Consider the following 13,162-nt stretch of genomic DNA (forward strand, 5'->3'; position numbering starts at 1 on the left):
CAATTCTTGCCTTTCGCTTAATGTTGCTTCCAAGAACCTCCTTACGAATATCCAAACATTTTTTCCACTCTTTGATTAGCATGTGTTCACTGGTTTCAGAAATCCGATATGCACAGGTGAGATCCGTAGGATGACCTGGCTGTATGTTCAGAACTCAATCCATCGGAATTTTCTGTTGAAAAACATAGTAATAACTTCGTAGTTAGCAATGATGTACTAGTTTTAGAAGTATACAAAAGATGCACGGATGTCATAATAGTAAAAAATCTTACCAGGGTATCTCCATAGAAGTTATCGTGGTTCAACACGTGCACTAGTGGCACGTATTCACCATAATTTGGAGGAGTTCGATAATAGGTATTGTAATTCTCAAAGAAAGTACAAAATGCGATCAGATGATTTTTCTCCTTATAAGTTAATTCGAAGCCATCGGTGTAGTGGGTTTTGTCTACCATCTTCTACACATTCTTTGAAGAATGAAAATAAGCTGTCAATGGAAATAAGTTGTCAACTATTTTGAAATAAACAATATAAATTAGTTAATAACTATGTTTGAGAAACTCACATAGCGGTAGAATCGGAAGCGTATCAACAAGGACCCAAATGTCCATATTGTTTTACTCGATGTCAGGATCACCAAGATCCATGGTGACAATCATACCCTCATAAAAACCATACATTTTGCAAAGTGCTTCCCAATTTTGGCAACCAAAATGGGTTACGCTCTGAGAATTGTACATATTTACTTCAAAATCCATATCATGATGGGTCCTTAGATGTATTTTCTTTGTTTCAAAATTTTCATGGTCTTCAAAACACATCCTCTCCAAGAAAATAGCGTCTTGCATGGCATGGGATAAGCTAGTCGAATTGTAAAAGATGAAAATTACACGTTGAAATAGTTGAAGTCGTGCTTAATTACGAAAAAAACACTTGTCGTCGTTGCGTACCGTTTCAACGTCGAAGGTCTCCTCGAGCTTAATGCTGAAGCGCCGATCATCGTCCAGGTGAGGGCACCTGTCTCACAGACCTCGATCGTCGTGGCTCCAGCTGCACTCCCCCGGGAGACTTTCGTCACCCGAGTACGACATTTCCTACGTTCATAATTCAAAGATTAAACTTGTATAATTAAATATATGTACTAAAAACCCTAAATTAGATCATTATTTTTCGAGAAAATCCAGGCCACTCGATATTTCCTACATATTCTAGCACAAGTCATGCCAGAATTCATGGAAAAATCCGGCATGACCTTTGCTAAAAAGGACATATTGAGTGCCTGAAATTTGCCGGAACGGAAATTAATCAACACTCTGGCAAAACATAGGCCACTTGGAGGTGTAACCTAAACATGACGGGCCACTTGGGCAACCACATATCCTATTTGAGCAACACAGGATATACATGTTTTTATCTACGTCATATATATCTTATAGGACTTATATTGACATGCAGATTTGGCTGGTCTCACCTCGAGGTCGGAGGGGGTCGGTGACGGGGACGACGGCGGGGATGATGGAGGGGCTCCTTGATTTCTGCAAAAGCAAAAACCCTATAAGTTATCACTAAATACATCCCGAATAATTGCTTAAACTAAAAAAATAACAACAAATATGACATGTTCAACTAGTTCTATTAATTCAACTAGTTCTTACTAAATATAAACTTACTATAAATAGAAAACAACTAGGTTCTTTCTAAAAATAAAGTAGTTCAACTAGTTATATTAATTTTCTTACTAAAAATACATTATTTATATTAATTCAACTAGTTCAACTAGTTTATTAATTTACTTACTAAACTTGTTCAACTAAAACTAAACGAGTTCAACTAGTTTATTAATTTACCTACTAATTATTTTAAACACTTACTAAATAAACTAGTTCTATTAAGGACTTACTATAAATAAACTAGTTCTATTAAGCACTTACTAAATAAACCAGCTCTATTAATCACTTAATATAAATAAACTAGTTATATTAATCACTTACTAAATAAATTATTTCTATTAAACACTTGCTAAAAATTCTACTACGCTAGTTCTATCCTAAATTTTCTTACTTCTATTTTATTCAAAACACCTAAAATAGTCAAAAAAATTATTCTATTAAAAAACCTACATTCTACAATGTCTACATTCTAAAATCTACATTTAAATTACCTATAGTTTGCAAGAACAGAGACAAGGGAGGGAGGGAGGTGAAGGAAATATGCCCTAGAGGCAATAATAATGTTATTATTTTATTTCCTTATATCATGATAAATGTTTATAATTCATGCTAGAATTGTATTATCCGGAAACATAATACTTGTGTGAATACATAGACAAACCAAACGTCACTAGTATGCCTGTACTTGACTAGCTCGTTAATCGAAGATGGTTATGTTTCCTAACCATGGACAAAGAGTTGTTATTTGATTAACGGGATCACATCATTGGATGAATGATCTGATTGACATGACCCATTCCATTAGCTTAGCACCCGATCGTTTAGTATGTTGCTATTGCTTTCTTCATGACTTATACATGTTCCTATGACTATGAGATTATGCAACTCCCGTTTATCGGAGGAACACTTTGTGTGCTACCAAACGTCACAACGTAACTGGGTGTTTATAAAGGTGCTCTACAGGTGTCTCCAAAGGTGAATGTTGGGTTGGCGTATTTCGAGATTAGGATTTGTCACTCCAATTGTCGGAGAGGTATCTCTGCTCCCTCTCGGTAATGCACATCACATAAGCCTTGCAAGCATTACAACTAATGAGTTAGTTGCAAGATGATGTATTACGAAACGAGTAAAGAGACTTGCCGGTAACGAGATTGAACTAGGTATTGAGATACTGACGATCGAATCTCGGGCAAGTAACATACCGATGACAAAGGGAACAACGTATGTTGTTATGCGGTCTGACCGATAAAGATCTTCGTAGAATATGTAGGAGCCAATATGAGCATCCAGGTTCCGCTATTGGTTATTGACCGGAGACGTGTCTCGGTCATGTCTACATTGTTCTCGAACCCGTAGGGTCCGCACGCTTAAGGTTTCGATGACAGTTATATTATGAGTTTATGAGTTTTGATGTACCGAAGTTAGTTCGGAGTCCCGGATGTGATCACGGACATGACGAGGAGTCTCGAAATGGTCGAGACATAAAGATTCATATATTGGACGGCTATATTCGGACACCGGAAGTGTTCCGGGTGATTTCGGAGAAAACCGGAGAGCCGGAGGGTTACCGGAACCCCCCCGGGAGATGTAATGGGCCATATGGGCCTTGGTGGAGAGAGAGAGGGGCGGCCAAAGGTGGGCCGCGCGCCTCCTCCCCCCTGGTCCGAATTGGACTAGGAGAGGGGGGGCGGCGCCCCCTTTCCTTCTCCCTCCCCACTTCTTTCCCCCTCCTAGTAGGAGTCCTACTCCTACTAGGAGGAGGACTCCTCCTTGGCGCGCCATAGGGGCCGGCCGGCTTCCTCCCCTTGATCCTTTATATACGGGGGCAGGGGGCACCCCTAGACACACAAGTTGATCCGCGTGATCATATTCTTAGCCATGTGCGGTGCCTCCTTCCACCATAATCCTCGATAATATTGTAGCGGTGCTTAGGCGAAGCCCTGCGACGGTAGTACATCAAGATCGTCACGACGCCGTCGTGCTGACGGAACTCTTCCCTGACACTTTGCTGGATCGGAGTCCGGGGATCGTCATCGAGCTGAACGTGTGCTAGAACTCGGAGGTGCCGTAGTTTCGGTGCTTGATCGGCCGGGCCGTGAAGACGTACGACTACATCAACCGCGTTGTCATAACGCTTCCGCTGTCGGTCTACAAGGGTACGTAGATCACACTCGTCCCTCGTTGCTTTGCATCACCATGATCTTGCGTGTGCGTAGGAAATTTTTTGAAATTACTATGTTCCCCAACAGTGGTATCAGAGCCAGGTTTTATGTGTTGATGTTATATGCACGAGTAGAACACAAGTGAGTTTTGGGCAATATAAGTCATACTGCTTACCAGCATGTCATACTTTGGTTCGGCGGTATTGTTGGACGAAGCGGCCCGGACCGACATTACGCGTACGCTTACGCGAGACCGGTTCTCCCGACGTGCTTTGCTCAAAGGTGGCTAGCGGGTGACAGTTTCTCCAACTTTAGTTGAACCGAGTGTGGCTACGCCCGGTCCTTGTGAAGGTTAAAACAGCACCAACTTGACAAACTATCGTTGTGGTTTTGATGCGTAGGTAAGATTGGTTCTTGCTTAAGCCCGTAGCAGCCACGTAAAACTTGCAACAACAAAGTAGAGGACGTCTAACTTGTTTTTGCAGGGCATGGTCAAGACATGATGCTAAATTTTATTGTATGAGATGATCATGTTTTGTAACCAAGTTATCGGCAACTGGCAGGAGCCATATGGTTGTCGCTTTATTGTATGCAATGCAATTGCACTGTAATGCTTTACTTTATCACTAAACGGCAGCGATAGTCGTGGAAGCATAAGATTGGCGAGATGACAAAGATGCTACGATGGTGATCAAGGTGTCGCGCCGGTGACGATGGTGATCACGACGGTGCTTCAAAGATGGAGATCACAAGCACAAGATGATGATGGCCATATCATATCACTTATTGATTGCATGTGATGTTTATCTTTTATGCATCTTATCTTGCTTCGATTGACGGTAGCAGTTTAAGATGATCTCTCACTAATTATCAAGAAGTGTTCTCCCTGAGTATGCACCGTTGCGAAAGTTCTTCGTGCTGAGACACCACGTGATGACCGGGTGTGATAGGCTCTATGTTCAAATACAACGGGTGCAAAACAGTTGCACACGCAGAATACTCAGGTTATACTTGACGAGCCAAGCATATACATATATGGCCTCGGAACACAGAGACCGAAAGGTCGAGCGTGAATCATATAGTAGATATGATCAACATAGCGATGTTCACCAATGGAACTACTCCATCTCACGTGATGATCGGACATGGTTTAGTTGATTTGGATCACGTAATCACTTAGAGGATTAGAGGGATGTCTATCTAAGTGGGAGTTCTTAAGTAATATGATTAATTGAACCTAAATTTATCATGAACTTAGTACCTGCTAGTATCTTGCTTGTTTATGTTTGATTGTAGATAGATGGCCCGTGCTGTTGTTCCATTGAATTTTAATGCGTTCCTTGAGAAAGCAAAGTTGAAAGATGATGGTAGCAATTACACGGACTGGGTCCGTAACTTGAGGATTATCCTCATTGCTGCACAGAAGAATTACATCCTGGAAGCACCGCTGGGTGCCAAGCCTGCTGCTGGAGCAACACCAGATGTTATGAACGTCTGGCAGAGCAAAGCTGATGACTACTCGATAGTTCAGTGTGCCATGCTTTACGGCTTAGAATCGGGACTTCAACGATGTTTTGAACGTCATGGAGCATATGAGATGTTCCAGGAGTTGAAGTTAATATTTCAAGCAAATGCCCGGATTGAGAGATATGAAGTCTCCAATAAGTTCTATAGCTGCAAGATGGAGGAGAACAGTTCTGTCAATGAGCATATACTCAAAATGTCTAGGTATAATAATCACTTGATTCAATTGGGAGTTAATCTTCCAGATGACTGCGTCATTGACAGAATTCTCCAATCACTACCACCAAGCCACAAGAGCTTCGTGATGAACTATAATATGCAAGGGATGAATAAGACTATTCCCGAGCTCTTCGCAATGCTGAAAGCTGCGGAGGTAGAAATCAAGAAGGAGCATCAAGTGTTGATGGTTAACAAGACCACTAGTTTCAAGAAAAAGGGCAAAGGGAAGAAGAAGGGGAACTTCAATAAGAACAGCAAGCAAGTTGCTACTCAAGAGAAGAAACCCAAACCTGGACCTAAGCCTGAAACTGAGTGCTTCTACTGCAAGCAGACTGGTCACTGGAAGCGGAACTGCCCCAAGTATTTGGCGGATCAGAAGGATGGCAAGGTGAACAAAGGTATATGTGATATACATGTTATTGATGTGTACCTTACTAATGCTTGCAGTAGCACCTGGGTATTTGATACTGGTTCTGTTGCTAATATTTGCAACTCGAAACAGGGACTACGGATTAAGCGAAGATTGGCTAAGGACGAGGTGACGATGCGCGTGGGAAATGGTTCCAAAGTCGATGTGATCGCAGTCGGCACGCTACCTCTACATCTACCTTCGGGATTAGTATTAGACCTAAATAATTGTTATTTGGTGCCAGCGTTAAGAATGAACATTATATCTGGATCTTGTTTGATGCGAGACGGTTATTCATTTAAATCAGAGAATAATAGTTGTTCTATTTATATGAGTAATATCTTTTATGGTCATGCACCCTTAAAGAGTGGTCTATTCTTATTAAATCTCGATAGTAGTGACACACATATTCATAGTGTTGAAGCCAAAAGATGCAGAGTTGATAATGATAGTGCAACTTATTTGTGGCACTGCCGTTTGGGTCATATCGGTGTAAAGCGCATGAAGAAACTCCATACCGATGGGCTTTTGGAACCACTTGATTATGAATCACTTGGTACTTGCAAACCGTGACTTATGGGTAAGATGACAAAAACACCGTTCTCCGGTACTATGGAGAGAGCAACCGATTTGTTGGAAATCATACATACAGATGTATGTGGTCTGATGAATGTTGAGGCTCGTGGCGGATATCGTTATTTTCTCACCTTCACAGATGACTTAAGCAGATATGGGTATATCTACTTAATGAAACATAAGTCTGAAACGTTTGAAAAGTTCAAAGAATTTCAGAGTGAAGTTGAAAATCATCGTAACAAGAAAATAAAATTCCTACGATCTGATCATGGAGGAGAATATTTGAGTTACGAGTTTGGTGTACATTTGAAACAATGTGGAATAGTTTCGCAACTCACGCCACCCGGAACACCACATCGTAATGGTGTGTCCGAACGTCGTAATCGTACTTTACTAGATATGGTGCGATCTATGATGTCTCTTACTGATTTACCGCTATCGTTTTGGGGATATGCTCTAGAGATGGCTACATTCACGTTAAATAGGGCACCATCAAAATCCGTTGAGACGACGCCTTATGAACTGTGGTTTGGCAAGAAACCAAAGTTGTCGTTTCTGAAAGTTTGGGGCTGCGATGCTTATGTGAAAAAGCTTCAACCTGATAAGCTCAAACCCAAATCGGAGAAATGTGTCTTCATAGGATATCCAAAGGAAACTATTGGATACACCTTCTATCAAAGATCCGAAGGCAAGACTTTTGTTGCTAAATTCGGAAACTTTCTGAAGAAGAAGTTTCTCTCGAAAGAAGTGAGTGGGAGGAAAGTAGAACTTGACGAGGTAACTGTACCTGTTCCCTTATTGGAAAGTAGTACATCACAGAAACCTGTTTCTGTGACACCTACACCAGTTAGTGAGGAAGCTAATGATAATGATCATGAAACTTCAGAACAAGATACTACTAAACCTCGTAGATCAACCAGAGTAAGATCCGCGCCAGAGTGGTGCGGTAATCTTGTTCTGGGAGTCATGCTACTAGATCATGATGAACCTACAAACTATGAAGAAGCGATGGTGAGCCCAGATTCCGCAAAATGGCTTGAAGCCATGAAATCTGAGATGGGATCCATGTATGAGAACAAAGTATGGACTTTGGTTGACTTGCCCAATGATCGGCAAGCAATTGAGAATAAATGGATCTTCAAGAAGAAGACTGACGCTGACGGTAATATTACTGTCTACAAAGCTCGACTTGTCGCAAAAGGTTTTCGGCAAGTTCAAGGGATTGACTACGATGAGACCTTCTCACCCGTAGCAATGCTTAAGTCTGTCGAAATCATGTTAGCAATTGCCGCATTTTATGATTATGAAATTTGGCAAATGGATGTCAAAACTGCATTCCTGAATGGATTTCTGCAAGAAGAGTTGTATATGATGCAGCCGGAAGGTTTTGTCGATCCAAAGGAAGCTAACAAAGTGTGCAAGCTCCAGCGATCCATTTATGGACTGGTGCAAGCCTCTCGGAGTTGGAATAAGCGCTTTGATAGTGTGATCAAAGCATTTGGTTTTATACAGACTTTTGGAGAAGCCTGTATTTACAAGAAAGTGAGTGGGAGCTCTGTAGCATTTCTGATATTATATGTAGATGACATATTACTAATCGGAAATGATATAGAATTTCTGGATAGCATAAAAGGATACTTGAACAAAAGTTTTTCAATGAAAGACCTCGGTGAAGCTGCCTACATATTGGGCATCAAGATCTATAGAGACAGATCGAGACGCTTAATTGGACTTTCACAAAGCACATACCTTGACAAAGTTTTGAAAAAGTTCAAAATGGATCAAGCAAAGAAAGGATTCTTGCCTGTGTTACAAGGTGTGAAATTGAGTAAGACTCAAAGTCCGACCAATGCAGAAGATAGAGAGAAAATGAAAGATGTTCCCTATGCTTCAACCATAGGCTCTATCATGTATGCAATGCTGTGTACCAGACCTGATGTGTGTCTTGCTATAAGTCTAGCAGGGAGGTACCAAAGTAATCCAGGAGTGGATCACTGGACAGTGGTCAAGAACATCCTGAAATACCTGAAAAGGACTAAGGATATGTTTCCCATATATGGAGGTGACAAAGAGCTCATCGTAAATGGTTACGTTGATGCAAGCTTTAACACTGATCCGGACGATTCTAAATCGCAAACCGGATACGTGTTTACATTAAACGGTGGAACTATTAGTTGGTGCAGTTCTAAACAAAGCATTGTGGCGGGATCTACATGTGAAGCAGAGTACATAGCTGCTTCGGAAGCAGCAAACGAAGGAGTCTGGATGAAGGAGTTCATATCCGATCTAGGTGTCATACCTAGTGCATCGGGTCTAATGAAAATCTTTTGTGACAATACTGGTGCAATTGCCTTAGCAAAGGAATCCAGATTTCACAAGAGAACCAAGCACATCAAGAGACGCTTCAATTCCATCCGGGATCTAGTCCAGGTGGGAGACATAGAGATTTGCAAGATACATACGGATCTGAATATAGCAGACCCGTTGACTAAGCCTCTTCCACGAGCAAAACATGATCAGCACCAAAGCTCCATGGGTGTTAGAATCATTACTGTGTAATCTAGATTATTGACTCTAGTGCAAGTGGGAGACTGAAGGAAATATGCCCTAGAGGCAATAATAATGTTATTATTTTATTTCCTTATATCATGATAAATGTTTATTATTCATGCTAGAATTGTATTATCCGGAAACATAATACTTGTTTGAATACATAGACAAACCAAACGTCACTAGTATGCCTCTACTTGACTAGCTCGTTAATCAAAGATGGTTATGTTTCCTAACCATTAACATGTGTTGTCATTTGATTAATGGGATCACATCATTAGGAGAAAGATGTGATTGACATGACCCATTCCATTAGCTTAGCACCCGATCGTTTAGTATGTTGCTATTGCTTTCTTCATGACTTATACATGTTCCTATGACTATGAGATTATGCAACTCCCGTTTACCGGAGGAACACTTTGTGTGCTACCAAACGTCACAACGTAACTAGGTGATTATAAAGGGGCTCTACAGGTGTCTCCAAAGGTGAATGTTGGGTTGGCATATTTCGAGATTAGGATTTGTCACTCCGATTGTCGGAGAGGTATCTCTGCTCCCTCTCGGTAATGCACATCACATAAGCCTTGCAAGCATTACAACTAATGAGTTAGTTGCAAGATGATGTATTACGAAACGAGTAAAGAGACTTGCCGGTAACGAGATTGAACTAGGTATTGAGATACCGACGATCGAATCTCGGGCAAGTAACATACCGATGACAAAGGGAACAACGTATGTTGTTATGCGGTCTGACCGATAAAGATCTTCGTAGAATATGTAGGAGCCAATATGAGCATCCAGGTTCCGCTATTGGTTATTGACCGGAGACGTGTCTCGGTCATGTCTACATTGTTCTCGAACCCGTAGGGTCCGCACACTTAAGGTTTCGATGACAGTTATATTATGAGTTTATGAGTTTTGATGTACCGAAGTTAGTTCGGAGTCCCGGATGTGATCACGGACATGACGAGGAGTCTCGAAATGGTCGAGACATAAAGATTCATATATTGGACGGCTATATTCGGACACCGGAAGTGTTCCGGGTGATTTCGGAGAAAACCGGAGAGACGGAGGGTTACCGGAACCCCCCCGGGAGAAGTAATGGGCCATATGGGCCTTAGTGGAGATAGAGAGGGGCAGCCAAAGGTGGGCCGCGCACCTCCTCCCCCTGGTCCGAATTGGACTAGGAGAGGGGGGGCGGCGCCCCCCTTTCCTTCTCCCCCCCACTTCTTTCCCCCTCCTAGTAGGAGTCCTACTGGAGGAGGACTCCTCCTTGGCGCGCCATAGGGGCCGGCCGGCTTCCTCCCCTTGATCCTTTATATACGGGGGCAGGGGGCACCCCTAGACACACAAGTTGATCCACGTGATCATATTCTTAGCCGTGTGCGGTGCCCCCTTCCACCATAATCCTCGATAATATTGTAGCGGTGCTTAGGCGAAGCCCTGCGACGGTAGTACATCAAGATCGTCACCACGCCGTCGTGCTGATGGAACTCTTCCCCGACACTTTGCTGGATCGGAGTCTGGGGATCGTCATCGAGCTGAACGTGTGCTAGAACTCGAAGGTGCCGTAGTTTCGGTGCTTGATCGGTCGAGCCGTGAAGATGTACGACTACATCAACCGCGTTGTCATAACGCTTCCGCTGTCGGTCTACAAGGGTACGTAGATCACACTCTTCCCTCGTTGCTATGCATCACCATGATATTGCGTGTGTGTACGAAATTTTTTGAAATTACTATGTTCCCCAACAGGAGGAGAGAGGAGGGGGAGGGGGTGTCCGGAGGAGGAGGGGGAGGGGCCGGCCGGAGGAGGAGGAGGGCGGGGCGGTGGGAGGAGGGCTGCCGGCGGAGGAGGAAGGAGGGAGGAGGGGGCAGCCGGAGGAGGAGGGAGGAGGGGCGGCTCGAGGCGGAGGGAGGAGGGCACGGTGGGAGGAGGGAAGGAGGGAGTACCTCGATGGAGGACGGACGATGGGTATCGGCACGGGCGAGAGTGACTGAGAGGGAGAGTGAGTGAGAGAGGGTCGGCCGCGTGGGGAGGATATATAAGGTAGGGTTAGTAGTAGTGCGTGTGCGAGAAAAGCGCTACAGCTAAGGAGAATAGCAGTAGCGCTGGGCGAGGATACGCGCTACTGCTAAGTTGGGCTAGCCATGTGCGCCCAGTTCAAACATAGCAGCAACGCTTTTTACTAGTACGCGCTACTGCTAAAGTTATAGCAGTAGCGTGGTTTATTTACAGGCGCTGCTACTAAGTAGCAGTAGCGCATGATTTGTCCAGCGCTACTGCTAAGATGCTGTGTATAAGGTTTTCCCTAGTAGTGGGTATTTACTTTCTGATCAAACGAATCAGTTATGTTTATGTTTATGTTGAAGCAACATTAATATGAAAAGGGAAAATGATGCAGAAACTCAACCTCATGACAATTGTACAAAAAACCTAGTTTGCAGGAACAAGTGATGCGATTGCCACAATACAACTGGCCAGGCAACTAGATAGGTGGTCAAGTCTAGAGAAAAATGGGTGAAGGTAAACAATTATTCTTTTCAATTCTTTTTTCACAAAATAATGACCAACCACGTGAGTGGTTGCAACCACAAAGGGTGTGTGTTACTTACTGTTGCTCTATACATCTAGAGATGAAGCAACGTGGCGAAAGCTGAAGTCAGAGCATAGGTGTGTTGTTAGGAAACTGATTGCACATGACATTGCAAACTATTTATTAATAGATTGTTGTTTCCACTAAAAGAAAAAAAGACATGAATGGTGTATTGTCCAATTTTTTGGGTGGTGGACGAGAGCGGGTTGTACTATTTTCATGCAATGATATCCTCATCATGCTGGAGTCGAAGCACCCCCCCGGTTTGGAGCAGTGAAATATGTATGAGGGGACCCACTATCTCAACGACAAAGAGAGGGGCAAACTATCACCGCCATTTTCCCCTTAGTTGGACAAGTTAGGAGGGAGTGAACCATGACTCTTTGATGATACATGTGTTGCACGTGCATGCTTACTAGTTATCAATGAAAAGATACATTGATTCACTTTACACCTGAGTGCGGCGTTTCAGTGCCCAGACTCATCTGCACCTGGTTAGAAAAAAATCACAAAAAAATCAAAAAAAAATCCAAATGTTTTTTCATGGTAGAAAATTCATCGCGCGGGGTCCGCTCCAATTTTTAGATTATTTGGACATCTGAGCAGCTCTCAGCAAAAAATACAAATCGGGTCAGAACAATGCATGAACAGTAGACATTTTTACAGACCTTGAATTTGTCTTTTTTTGCCTAGAGCTTCTCATATGTCCAAATGATTTAGAAATTGGAGCGGACCCCACGCATCAAATTATCTACCACACATAAAAAATTGGAATTTTTAAAAAATTTATAGTATTTGTTTTGATTTTTTCGTGAGGGTGGGTGCAGCCGAGCCTGAGCTCAGAAGTGGATTACCCAGCCGCTCTCTCGCGGGGCAATTTCATCGTTAAGGCTCTCCCGCGGGAACACGGAACCGGCGGCGGGCCATGCACGGCGAGTCTCTCGATACCCTCTTTAGTGGAATTCTTCACACGTATCAGAAAAAGATCATGGAGGAACAAGAAGAAAAAACATAGAAGGAGAACCCCATCAATTTGTAGTGATGCAAAAATAAAAAGGTACCATGTGTTCTTCAAATTTCCTTGCAGTGGATCAAGCGACAACTGCGGCAGCTTCCTCTCGCACCAGCCACCCCTACCTCCCCTTTCCCTGCTCTCACGCAAGGCGAAGAGGGAAGCGACCAAGCACTAGTAGAAAACAGGGCTTTGGTTCGGGCAGGGCAAGCCCATTAGTCCCGGTTCAGTCACGAACCAGGACCCATGGGGGCATTCGTCCCGGTTCGTTAGCCCATGGGTCCGGCCGGGGCCTCATGGGCATTGGTCCCGGTTCGTGGGGACCCATTTGTCCCGGTTCTAGGCACGAACCGGGACCAATGGGCCTCGCTCCTGGCCCACAACCATTGGTCCCGATTCCAGCCACGAACTGGGACAAATGAGTTGCCTATATATACCCCATCTCC

Source organism: Triticum urartu, chromosome 1A, assembly GCF_056163025.1.
Source record: "Triticum urartu cultivar PI428250 chromosome 1A, HENAU_Tu73, whole genome shotgun sequence".
NCBI classification, from domain to species: Eukaryota; Viridiplantae; Streptophyta; class Magnoliopsida; order Poales; family Poaceae; genus Triticum; species Triticum urartu.